This window comes from Anthonomus grandis, chromosome 10 (genome assembly GCF_022605725.1).
Source record: "Anthonomus grandis grandis chromosome 10, icAntGran1.3, whole genome shotgun sequence".
Lineage (NCBI taxonomy): Eukaryota > Metazoa > Arthropoda > Insecta > Coleoptera > Curculionidae > Anthonomus > Anthonomus grandis.
The window spans coordinates 7,694,227-7,707,618 of record NC_065555.1 but is presented as its reverse complement, the minus strand read 5'-3'; the positions used below and the strand labels follow the sequence as shown (position 1 = coordinate 7,707,618).

General features: G+C 29.4%; 1 protein-coding gene and 1 long non-coding RNA gene across 4 annotated transcripts in view; one reads left to right on the top strand and one right to left on the bottom strand.

Moving 5' to 3' along the window:
* LOC126740941 (signal-induced proliferation-associated 1-like protein 2) overlaps positions 1-13,392 on the bottom strand; it is a 90,801-nt gene that overhangs the window by 57,605 nt on the left and 19,804 nt on the right. The gene's annotated exons all lie outside the window — the stretch shown is intronic.
* Positions 11,108-13,099, top strand: LOC126740943 (uncharacterized). Its single transcript, XR_007662068.1, has 2 exons — positions 11,108-11,272; positions 12,599-13,099. It is a non-coding gene; the product is annotated as an uncharacterized LOC126740943 (long non-coding RNA).

The following is a 13,392-nucleotide window of genomic DNA, read 5'->3' as shown; positions in this document are numbered from 1 at the left end:
TATATATTTCCTATAAATTTAAAAAGGAAAGTGTTGGACTTCTGTGTGATGCCAGTGCTCACATATGGACTCGAGATAATAGAAATCTCAAATTTGCCGATAGGCTCCAAACCACCCAATAAGCAACGAGGAAAGCTATGATAGGAAAAAGGGATAAATTTTGCAGCGAGAAAATTCGTAGACGAAGTAAAGTGCCATTTAGAACCAAAGAGAGACCAAACGGAACATCGGTAGATCCCAGAGACGATCCCAAAGAAAAAGAATAAAATTCATTTAATGATGACCATGGTGTTATAAAAAGACAAAACGTGTATTTGTAAAAAATTGTATAAATACGAATGATTTAAATGGCAAATTATCCAGCATAAGCAAAATATATTCACCCAGCCTTTCAATGCATGTATAAAGAAATTAAATTCTAGATAAATATTTTCTTCAACGCTGGTATAAGAAAAGAGGAACCAACCAGATCATCTGATCTGACTCAATTAAACTTTTTGTAAGGTCATCTAAAACTGCTGCTTCATACTAAATAGCTCAAATCACTGACCATGTTTTTTGAATTTGCGAAAGTATAATAAATACATATGATTTGGTTATGAGAAATTTGTGGTGGAAAAACAAGGAGTCTTTCTACTGGGTAAGTAAGTAAAAATCTGTGCACATTTCCCGAATTTCAATGTTGATGCTGATTCTGATGCTAATTTACCAGTAAAATTTTCATTGATGGCTAAATATTTGTTTAAAACACTCTGTATGTAGACCATTGTAATTATCTCATCAGGTTTTAGGTTATCGTAGGTTTTTAAAAAATGTGAAAGGTAATTTTGATTTCAATTAAAGTGGTGTATTCTGTAAAAGCAGGGTGAAAAATAAAAAACATTTTCTGTTTTAAAGAACGCCTGCACGTGTGGTATCTGCTCTGTTTAACATTATTTTCTAAGAAGAAAATAATCCCGTTGTTAACGCCATTTGTGAAGTCAGTAATAAAAAGAATATGCGTGAACGAGACAAAGCGAGCGAGGTGTTTGTAAATGGAACCGACCCTTAGTACTAGGAAACTATTGATATAATAAAGAAGATTGTAAATCTTTTTATTACCATCATTTTTCAATAAAATGGTGCACCGATTCTTTTTGTAAGACCTGGTAGGTCAAGTTTCAAATGAATATTTAGGTTACAACAATATTTATGTAACAAACGGCCACTGAGGTTACCTGATTCGACTCTAGTTGATTTTTTTTAATAAAGACATCTGAAGCCTATTAATACTATTTCGTAATTTTAAATGGGGTAAGATGTGCTGATATACCTTATTTTCAAAAGCTCGTCGAGTTTTATGACACATTTTTACTGATAATAATGAAATCAACACTTTAATAGTAAACAAATTTTGAAATAAATTTAATCTTGAAATTACAATTTTTTAATTGCAATTTAATCAATGTTTCTTTTTATGAAGCTGTATTTATTAGAATAAGGTGTTCGAAAAATATACTTTTAGGTAATGGATTCGAGCAACTTTTAGCAACCTACGAGTATATAAAATAATACTTAATTTTTAGTGCTCAAAATTTGTCAATAATGTGCGAACCAAGAAATTTACAAGACTCTCAGATTTCACACCCTTACAAATAAAGACTCCTTATTTGTCACTAATCTTCCTGCGAGAACAAGAAATCCAATTATAGGAGTTCTCAGGTGGGACTCATTCCGTTAAATATTAATGATATCATTCATAATAATCAGAACTATTTATTTAAAGTCAGTTTTTCTTCAATCCTAACGACGATGTAAAAAATACATTGTAAAAACAACATTACGTAAAACTGTCACTTTTCGTCAGAACAAAATCCTAAAGTAATTCGTGCATTCATTTTTAAATGAATATTTGCCTAGAACCTTCCAATTTCTCTTTTTTATAGGGTCATCTCAAATCTATAAGGAAATTTGCTACACGAATACGAAGTTCTATATAGAAAATTCATTGTTAACAATTTCTTTTAACATGCTTTTTGTACAGCCTTGTCTTTTTCAGTAACTTACATTTAACTATATTTAAGTTATTATTGGTATAAAAAGTCTTTGCATTCTGTTTTTTTTTAAGTTTACTTAAAAATTCATATCAAAGCCTGTTTCTACTTTATTCGATTTTCCTCTATCCTTGCATATATCCTAATGTAATTAATTATGCAATCAAATTATTTATATCCATTCGCAGTTTATTAATTATTTATCCTTTATATAAAATATAATCGGTGATGTAACTATACTTATAATACATACAAGTTTACTTAGCTCATTTAACTTTTTCAAAAAGTGCGATATTGATTTATATATGGCAGCTGACAAGAAAATGTAAACTGAACTGGTATAACTTCGTTATCTGCGTAGCATTGTTTATTTGGTTTATTTGTGTTATACTAATAAAACCGTTCTCATATTGATGACTGAGTCACGTATTATCAAGTAAACGTTACCTAATCATGATATTCATGTTAATAATAAGGTGCAGTCAAAGACAACCAGATAATAGACTCTGATAGATACAATCATACTAATGTTATGAATAGATAATTTAATTTTTTGTCTTGTCTAAATCCTTTGGCCTTCAATAACACATTTGTTCGACACATTTACATCAAACAATATATGTAGTTAATATATAGATAAGACCTAATCAGAGTAATATCCGACAAAATACGATAAAGGGTGTTTTCACGGAAGTTTTCTAATTTTAACGCAAAAGTTTTGTTAAAGATAAAAATAGCATTTTTATGATAAGATAGGTTTGAGGAAGTATGTGGTCGCTAGCAAGGGTAGTTTTGGAACATGAAGATTTTTTTAATGAAAATTGTGGCTTGAAGTTTTTTTTATTTTAAAACGTACTTCTTTGACACTAAGTTTATATTTTTTCAGAAACATTCACAAAACCATATTACAGAAAGGCGGAATTTAAATTTTTAAATAAAATATGCTTTTGAGGACCCAAAATTTAATTACTCAGTTATGGTGCTTTCCAAATTCTCTCTATTTAATTTGCACTTTTAGGTTGTTTCTTTATTAAATAGACGTTACCTTATAAATATCATTTTATTTTTGCTCAAGCGTCTGGTAAAAATTGTTTAATGATCCGACAGGAAACGCCAAATAGCGTCCATTAATTTTATTCTTAGAACGGTTCATTGTATGAAACAGTAAGAGAAATTCAAAAAATGTATTTGCATTAATTTTAATAACATGTATTTAATTATCTATATCTAGATTGTTGACTAATTAACTGACTAAAGTTAACACCGTAAACGTTAACGAAAACATCTATGTCAATAAGTGAGTAACAAGTAAGATTCACAAATATAGATTTTACTCAAAAGGTTTAATTTTGTTAAGCATTCCTGTATCTTTCTCAATTTTTTTAAATCCCAGGTATGACTCTTTAACTTTACTATACTGTACTTTCTTAAAGTACTTACTATGCTGTACTTTCTTAACTTACTATAATCCATCATCTACAAAGCTAGCCAAGGTATTGGTAATGTCTAGTTTCAACAAATTATTTACAACTTGCACTTGTGCCCAGAAGAAATGGAAACTTAACTAAGGATGGAAATGTATTTGCTTATTGATTATAAAAATATGTATAATAAAAATATGTAAAATATGGTTCTTTTTGTTCTTTTTTCGCCCTTTAACTATGAGAATTTAAGGTTCTCAAAGTTGTTTAGACTAGGTAAAGTGTCGTTTTGTATAAAGGTGAAATGGTCATTATCATTTCTATTTTTTTTAAATATGTGCCACTATATAAATGGATTTCCCAAATCAACAACAAATAGTCGATTAGTAACGGGCGTTTGTCGCATTCATGATGACAAATTTTTGGATCAAGCAGTATGTCAAATCAGGAATATCACTTTCTTTAAGAAAGGGTTTTATTTTATAGAAATCAACCTCATACAGGATAAAATAACCTTTATTTTTGGCAGATTCCTCAGTTCTTTTACTTCCTATTTCAGTTTGTTATATTTAATATTTTCCTGATATTTAATATCCACATTCTAGCTGTTTGGGATCGATGTATTAATAAGAAGGGCTTTTTAGTTTGTTTGTTGATGCCCGTAATGTCTGATCTATTATGCCGCACCGTAACATCAGTCGTAATGGTTTTATCCTAATAAATTTAAAATTTTATAGTATGGTTCGTTGTCTTCACAAGAAAACGTATATTTTTTAAAATTTCTAGATAGGCAACTTTACTATGGCGCTCCAGGTATTTGCTTGCCGCTAAGTTTTCATAACTGAATAGGATGCGTTCTACAGTTTCTTAGCTTCTGCCGCATTTTATACATTTATCGGTCTGTATCTGATCTTCTTTAAGAATGTATTTTTTATAATTTCCTGTTTTAATACCTTGATCTTATATGCCATCATAAAACCCTTAATTTCTGGAAAAAGCATTCTTCGGAACTCCAGTTTTCTATTTTGTTTTCGTCGCATTCTATTTGAAATGCTTTGTAGTTTTCTTCACTTTCATCCGCTTTTACTATGGTTTTGTTTTATGGAGTTCATGTTGGTATCGGAAAATATTTGTTAAACTTTTTGCTGACTAAATGCTGCGGCGAGTTCCTCTTTCTCTTGGAAGGGTTAATTTTTCTACGGATAAAATCCGATGATGTTTTCTGTAGTTCGGGTTTTAACTCTGTCTATTTAACTATACGAAAAGAGTATTATTAAGAGTACTAGAGAGGGATATAGCGTAACTATTTAAAGCTGTGCTAAGGTTCCTCGTGTTCAGATGGGAATTTTCGAAGGCGTCTTTCAAATTTCTTTGTAAATATTGTTTTTAACGGTCTATGTTCGATTTTGCGTCTAAAGGATTCCCATGGACTTTGATGATTCATCCCTCATGGTTTCCATTACTTTCCCTTCACAGTTTAGCATTTTTTCATGCCAATTGACTTTCCAATATCTGTACTCCATTTATAAAAAAAAATATTTAGGTTTGCTTTTGGATATTTTTTATTTACTGCATATAGTCTTAAATCATACATGGAAAACAGATGGCTTATTATTTTTAAATTTTTTCCAGCTTTAACAGTAGCTCTATACCCCGTCCTATTTAGGCTGGGTGATAATGGATTAACAAAAAGTACTATTAGCATAATAAACAACTCATTTCTTAACTGCGCGTCAGTTGATTATGTTTAGATTTAGAAGTTTCGAGACAAATGGTATCAAATGCCTTTGCTAAATCCACAAAATATATTTTATTAGTGTATATAAGATAAGCTGCACTCTTCTAGATCACTACTTACAGTTTTTAAGAAGTTGTTAATTCTTTGCATATTCCATTGATATATTTTTTCTAAATAAAGTCTTAGTTTTACTTTTAAAGTTTTAGTTTTACTTATAAAACTGATTAATTATACTAATGCCTATACATTTAATTTTCAAATCATTTCGCTAATCACTTTTATTTTATTATCGATTATGTAAATTCACTAAATTAATATTAGTCACCTTATTTGAAATTAAATATAAATTAGCATTACATAATAACTGAAAGTGGCAATTGAATGTTTCTACTGATCTACTATTTCATCAATTGCGGTAATAAAATCTTTCTTTTTGAATTATTTGTATTATTTGTCTCCTGATCGTTCTTCGTATTATTAATTTTAAATAATTTGACTAAAAATGGGTGAAAAATAAATTTTCAAATTGTAGAACTTTCAAGAATTTATAGATCCATCTTGCCAATGTTGTTCTAAGTGCGAATTTTCAAACATTAATACCTAAAGTTAAGTTGCTACTTGCGTTATATTATAAAGGTGTGCTATTTGGGACTTGCTCCAAAATAAAAGAAATTGCTGCCATTTAAACAAAAACAGGAAATATCGTAGAGGGGATGTAGAGAGCAGGGTCATACAAGTATACACTGACAATCAGGTATCATTAAAAAAATTCAAAGGTTCAAGCTAGGTAAACATACTCTAATGAACTTGTGCTGAGGAGTTATTAAAATAATGGGAAAGCCCCTAAGATTGCTAAGTAAAAAAGAAAAAATAGATTCCCAAATGTTACAGCATCATAAGCAAGTTTATGAATAGAAAACAGTGAACAACCTAGGACAGTTTACAGGACTATAAAAATGAGCCAAGGAGATTACGAGTCTAAATATACGTCAAGCTCGGGTTAATTACTGGACATAACAATTTGATATGTTTAAGAGACACAGCAAATTGTGATGTGTATTCAAAGACGTAGTAACTTGCCATATCTATTGGAACAATGCCAAAAATGGCTGGGCTGCAGGATCTTTTTAACGAGGTATAGACATAGAAAACTTACGAGTTGCTTAACAGCAGTGGGATTCGTGGATACCATCTGAATTCAAGGCAGGGAATAAGGATATAATGGTGGAAAATTAGTATCGCTGAAATATGCACCCCGTCTTCTAATCAAATAAAAAAAATAAAAACAGGTGCTTAAAAAAATGTTGTCCTAGATCATAATACCAATGTGTTCACCTGTTCACCTTCTTCATTTGCCTGACCTAATATTGTAAAAGTTACATTATGTGTCTATAATATGTATTCAGAAAAGAAAACGAATTCTAAGGTATTTGGACAACAACAAGTAATACCAAGCATTCCATTCACTGCATTAGATTCAGTTTTAAGACACTGGGAGAACTTTGGTGTGCTATCAGAGCAGACGATCGCAAGTTGAAACCCATAAGACATACAGTATATGCCATAACTTTTCAATTTTGTAAATATTACTGGTATTGTAAATGTATTTTGTATTACTGTGCATCCTAAAAAATATAGTACATCAACAGGACAACGATCCTAAGCACGCTTCGAAGTTGGTAAAGGCATGGTTGCAGCAAGAAAAAATTACATTATTAAAATGGCCAGTCCAAAGTCCGGATTTAAATCCGATTGAGAATTTATGGGAATTTTTCGATCGCAAAATTCGTGACTCTGGAATGGTCAAAAATGATGATTGATGCTCAAAAATCTTAAAGACTTTAAAAATTTAATTGAGTCAATGCCTAGACGAATGCAAGCAGTAGTTAATGCAAGAGGTTATCACACTTAATATTAATTCATATATTTAATATAAAAAAAATTATTTTAGTATATTTTTTAAGAATTGACAAATTTGGTTCCAAGTATTTTGTCTAGCCTACTTTTGATTCCAAAGCTCAGCTGCTAGTTGATTTATGCATATATTACCATTACTTATCTCTGGTCTGCAGTACGCATTAGTTTTCTTAATAAGATTTGACAATTAACGAAAACCAATCAGAAATACTCTAAATTCTTAAAAGTTCCAACCATTATGGCCAATACTGCATGTACATTAATACACATATACGCATTTTACTGCTACATAGAGCGCATATTCATCCTATCAGTTTTTGTACTTGGAGAACCGTTCGTCTGTTAATAAAGCCTTTTTCTTAGTAAATAGATGAAATTATATAATCATTATTTCATAAATATGACCTCTTACGTGTACTCACACTGTATCTACAAATAACCAGCTGTCAGTTATACATTACACTCATTCTCATATTAAAAGGATCGAGTTTATACTAACATCTGCCACATTTCGCGGTTTTGTTTGTTCAGCAAAAAAGCCTGATGTTTTAGCCGCTCTGCAACTTTAAATAAATATTATAGCAATTTGTCTTAATTATATACACACATAAAAATATTAATTTTCGTATTAGTTTTCAACTGTATTACGTATGAACTTTTTAGTAAAATTGATTTTATGACAAAGCATGTACAGAGAAAGTTTTAAGGCAAACGACCAAACAAAACAACTAAAAAATTTCTGCCAGCTGTAAATTAGTGAAAAAGAACCATTTTTTTTTAATAACCAACGCTGTGCAGATGTGCAACATATCAAACGAACGAGTTTTTAAAGCAACTATTTTAATTATTGTGAGAAGTAGAAGACGGGAACAGAAAGAAGTAAAAAAGCTTAATATTAATAAGCAATGGATGTATTCATCTAAAGAAAACCGCTGAGTACATTCAACCATTAGAATTATTTAAGAAATTGTGTTTTAAAGACAAATAGGAAATTAACAAGAAGTAGAAAAATAAAAACAAGCATGATAAAAAATGGTAAAAAAGAAGAGTAAGGATAAGAGGAGCTTAAAGGTTCTTTAAGGTTTTAAAGTTAAATTAATAGTGAAGTTGTATTTTGAACTACTCAATGTACCTAAAATAAAATATAATTATTAATATACAGTGAACGGCGAAAATATGGAACAAATTCAATAAAAATTAAATGAAAGCGTGTTCGAAAAAACGGTCGCCTTATATTTTTGGTTGATACACAAAATTATAAACATTTTGATGTATCACATGCCATACTTTTATTAAACTGTTTTTAAGGTACGCAGTTTTGAAAATTGCTGTTTTTATGAATTTAAAAGCCTCGACAGTTTATTCTACTAAAAATAGACAAAAAAATATTTTTTTAGTTTCGTTTTTCTATTCTAACTTATTTAATTTTATTTCAGAAAATTTTTAATTTTCTGAAAACATAAAACATATATAATAAATATAAATAAACATATACATGAAGAAAGTGTATAAATGCTTTGTTAGAGAATGAAATTGATGAGATATCTAAAGGATAATTATAAATTAATATCATTCCTATAAATAATTCGTTGAATAGAAATTGACCTTAAAAACAAAGCGGCATGTAAGTTCTTAGTTGCAAATGAATAAATATATTTGTGTTAATAAATAGATAGTTTACGCACTGAAAATAAAAAAAAAATTACATTTCACTTGCAGATACATTTTTTAAAGCTAGGGAGGACAAAATTAAGATCGTATGTTTTTTTGCTACCCAAGGGTAATAAACATGACCGAAACATTATAAATCAAAATAAAATTTGTGTGTTATTTGAGACATATTCTCTAAAACCATCCTAGTATTCTTCAAAACTGACAATTTGTCCCTGCAAAATAGAAAAAGATAAGCCAATATCCCGACAATTACTATTTCATAATAAAGCATGGCTGATTTGCTACCTAACAAGTAGAAGCTAATAAACGCATTATAAAAACAATGTTAACATCAAACTCGTGCCAAAAGTTACTTTTTACCATTAAATGAAAGCTCAACGGAATTTGTAATAATGTTTTTTTTTTTGTCGGCAACCATGTCGACGCTAGTAATCATTTAGTCAGTGTGGGTCAACAACATTTGATTTTACTTTACGGGGAAAGTCTTTGCAAAATATCTGCCGAACATCGTTTTCCCCTAATAAAATGTGCATTTGATTATATGCTGTAAATTATGATTGAAAAGAAGTAATATTAGTTACTAGGCTAGAATTGTCTTAAAAATTATAGAATTTTATGTTTGATTAGATTTTTTTAGATATAATTATTACTAGTATCGTAAGGTTATTATTTATTAAATTAGCCAATCCAAAGTAACTAAACCAGTTAATAAATACAATTTAATTTAGGGGTTAATAAATATACCTCTTTCAATTTAAATTCAATAGGTGTATTGACAACATTTTATTGATAACATGAAACATTTGAATAGGCTGTAATTGAAATGATTGAAAATAGGAATGAATCTCGAATTATAAAAACCCTTTCTTAAAATTATATGCAAGAGATTTTCTAAAATGAAGCATCTTTAAATAAACAAAAACAAAAAGTGAAAAAACAATGCAAAAAACCTTTTTTAATATATTTTTCAAACTTTTAAAACGGACAATTTTTAATTAAATGAAGCAAATTCTTTCTCATTTCAACTGCAATGCAACTAAATGGTTTTAAAAAGATGCTATTAATAGAAAATATTGATTTATCTATGCGTTCTCTTTTACTTTTGGATTAAGTTATATTTTAATTAATACGTAGTTACTAGAACACACTGTTAGATAAACAATCATCAGGTATTTGCGTACATTTGCAAGCGTTTGTCTCTTAAAAAAGATTTTTTCAAAAGTGAATCAAACCTTACTTGCATGAACAACCTCTGAAATGGATTTGCGCGGTTGACTTCTACTTATACAAACGAATACTTCCATTTAAGAGAGTTAAACTATTTTATTACAAATCTATAAATATTGATTAAAACTATATTATTATATAGTGTAAATATTAGTGATAATAATTTGTTCGCTTTCCATTTATCAAATATTAATAAACCCAGTACACTTTCAAAAATCCTATACCTAAGATACGGTCAAAACATAAGGTAAGGTATTTTAAAGTACGGAACATACTGAATATAAAAGGAGGAAACACATTGTCGTAAGGAAACAGTTAACGTGAACGTAGCATCATGGTACTATACCCAAACAGCACATGGTCGCATGAAAGGTTGGTACCACTTAATACCTGAAGAGATGTGAATAAACACAAAGGAACCCAAAGAATGAAGAATATGAGGAGAAGAACCGATGGACGGATGGAATGCGAGTACGCGACACCAAAAGAAAGAACGAGAATCGGCATTATTGTTCATGATGCCTTGAGTCATCCGATCTTCGAACTGGTTTTTCGGTCAGTAATCTTATGAATTTCCGTTAAAAATATAATATGGGTAACGAATTGTTTTCAGATTTTATTTTACTTCCATTGCACGTATTTTAGAAGAAGTCAAGAAGTCAGTCTAAGTTAAAGTTTTATTTATTGTCGTATCTGATATTTTTCTTACAGGCAAATGTATTTTTTTACGTTTTACAGTAGAATGCATTTAGATTGAAATCAAGTAAAAAAGAACATATATTAGTTCCCTTATCATTATAGAATCTTTAGGACAAAATTTTGGAGTCACAAGCGCACCATAGGATTATTTGCAAATATTTACAAAGATGTCAGTAAATTAACACCACAAACTTTTATCCTACAATTCCGGAAATCTATTTTTTATATTTAGAATCCATTATCCATTATATATAAATATGGAATGGAATCCCTTTGCTAAGTTATTGGTGCATTGCCAAGGCAAAACCATACTTTCAAATCAATGCATACTAATGTGTGCCAAAAAAAGTTGCATCTACATCGATATTTTTCAGTAATAAGCTGTATTCTATATTATATCTAATAATTTCCTTAATAAAAAATACTTTTTTTATTACACTAGATATCTACGGAATTTATTTATATATCAATTATAAGGTGATTTGTCCGTTAATAAGTAGCATTTGCGTAACTCATAATAAGTAGGTATTTGTTTGGTGTCCTGGATTAGAGACAAAAAAAAGGTAATTCAGATAAGATTAAAGTCACTTATTTATAGAAAAAATATACAACATTTTTTTCTTAACACGCTTACGTATCAAATACCTTTCTTATTTTCGTTTTATATTTTTTTTGTTTTATTCAGATTTAGTAAAGAAAAAAAATTGCTCATGGTGTTTAACCTTATTTATTATGAACCAATACAAATCTTTCCAGATAAATTGTAAACGTCAATGATTTGTTCCGTATTTAAATCGAATAATTGACAAATCGTCAACGAGCACTTAGTGGATGTACATAAAATAAACTGTTCAAAATTAATAAGAAAAACTATGTACTATTTTATAAGCAAATCACACATAGTAATCTGATCTCCTGCTGTAGAATTAAGAATTTATGTTTCTTTTTTTTATAATTTTAATCTAATATGATCTTTATTTTATGTTTATTAACTGAAATTAGGCTTAGTGCAACATTAGGCAGTGCCTTACGTCATTGGTTTCATATATTCGCTGTACTATTCACGGTCATTACTGATGGACTATTTAATATTTAATTATACTAAAAGGTTGTTATTAAAATAATATATATGATAAATAAAATGTTTTCGATTTTCTAAAAAGATTAATAGTAATTTGAATAGTCTAAAGTAAGCATGAAAATATTTAAAAGCATAATAAATTGACTAGAATTTTGTAGAAATAGTTGCTTTTATAGATAACTAATGTATATATCATTAAATCTTATGAGTCGAACTGTAAACGAGTAACACTTAAACCGAATATTTGGAAAAATATTCGATTCATGATTTCTCAGTGTCCTTCAAGTTCTTTATCTTTAAAACAATCAGGTAATATAGTAGTAGCAATATGAATCTAGGGCTATAGATGTTATATTTCAAGTAATATTTGGCAAGCTGAAGAACAAGCATCTGTTCGATGTAATATATAGTGCATCTAGAAAGTATACGGTATCTTTTATTTTTTCTTATTTTAATATATGTTCTTTTCGTAATATCAGACTTATCAGTATCTATCAAATATTGTTTATGAAATAATGTAGCAAAAATAAAAGAAAAAGGGTGGAATAATACTGTCCACATATCACTGACAAGGCAACGCTACACATGAAAAAAAGCAAACAAGTCCTTGCCTAACACCTCTAAATAACCAACGCAGAATGGAATTTTGTCAACGTTTTTAAGAAGAAAATTTCAGCAATATTTTATATCTTACAAGAGTTGTTTCCAGATTGGTGCAAACCATCCCGAAAGCATGTCAAGAAAAACTGTTAACATTGTGAAAGTTTACATAGTTTTCTTCTTGAAACAACTCATGTTTTATATCCAGGGGGGTGGCGTTTTCAGCAGGATAATGCAATTCCATACTTCTGCCATATATTCAAGCTTGGATGCAAGAATATTAACTGACAACAATTCCATGGCCAGCAGCTTCACCAGATCTTAGTCCCATTGAACAATTATGGGGATTAATGAATAAAGAAGGTTTGATTCCTTCGGTTTTACAGGCCTGGACCACCATCACCGAGCAGTATAGGAATCACCTAGTGTCTGGTGTACCTGGTCGTTCAGTTAAGTGTTTAGAATTAAATGGAGGTTGTTGAAGTAAATGAAATGAATTGTTGATGATAAAAATATGTACTAGAAAATTATAATTGTGCTTTCTTTTCTCCAGATACTTTCTAGACGGTGTATACAAATAGACTATCCAGAGGACTGTGATAAACCACCTGCATCTGCTGAGCAAAATTAAACATTATACAAAAACAGGAATATTCATGCTAATAATTCCGAGTATAATAATTAAAAACATAATAAATCCATTGTTTTTTTTTTTTAAATCAAGTGCTTTTACGTATAACAATTATATTACATGAAACCTTTCCAGACAGTCTGTAAACGAGAACGATTTATTCGGCATTTAAATCGAATAATTGTCAAATCGCCAATTGATAATGATCACTTAGTTATTGTGCTCTTATAAATTATGAACGATCTGTATCTGCTGATTAATACCCGCATTAGTCTACTATTTTAAACTGTTTTCTCCCAAGCAATATTTGGCATTCTCTGGAGAAATGAATGAATAAGATACAGTTTATTAAGAATATTGAGATTTTGCAC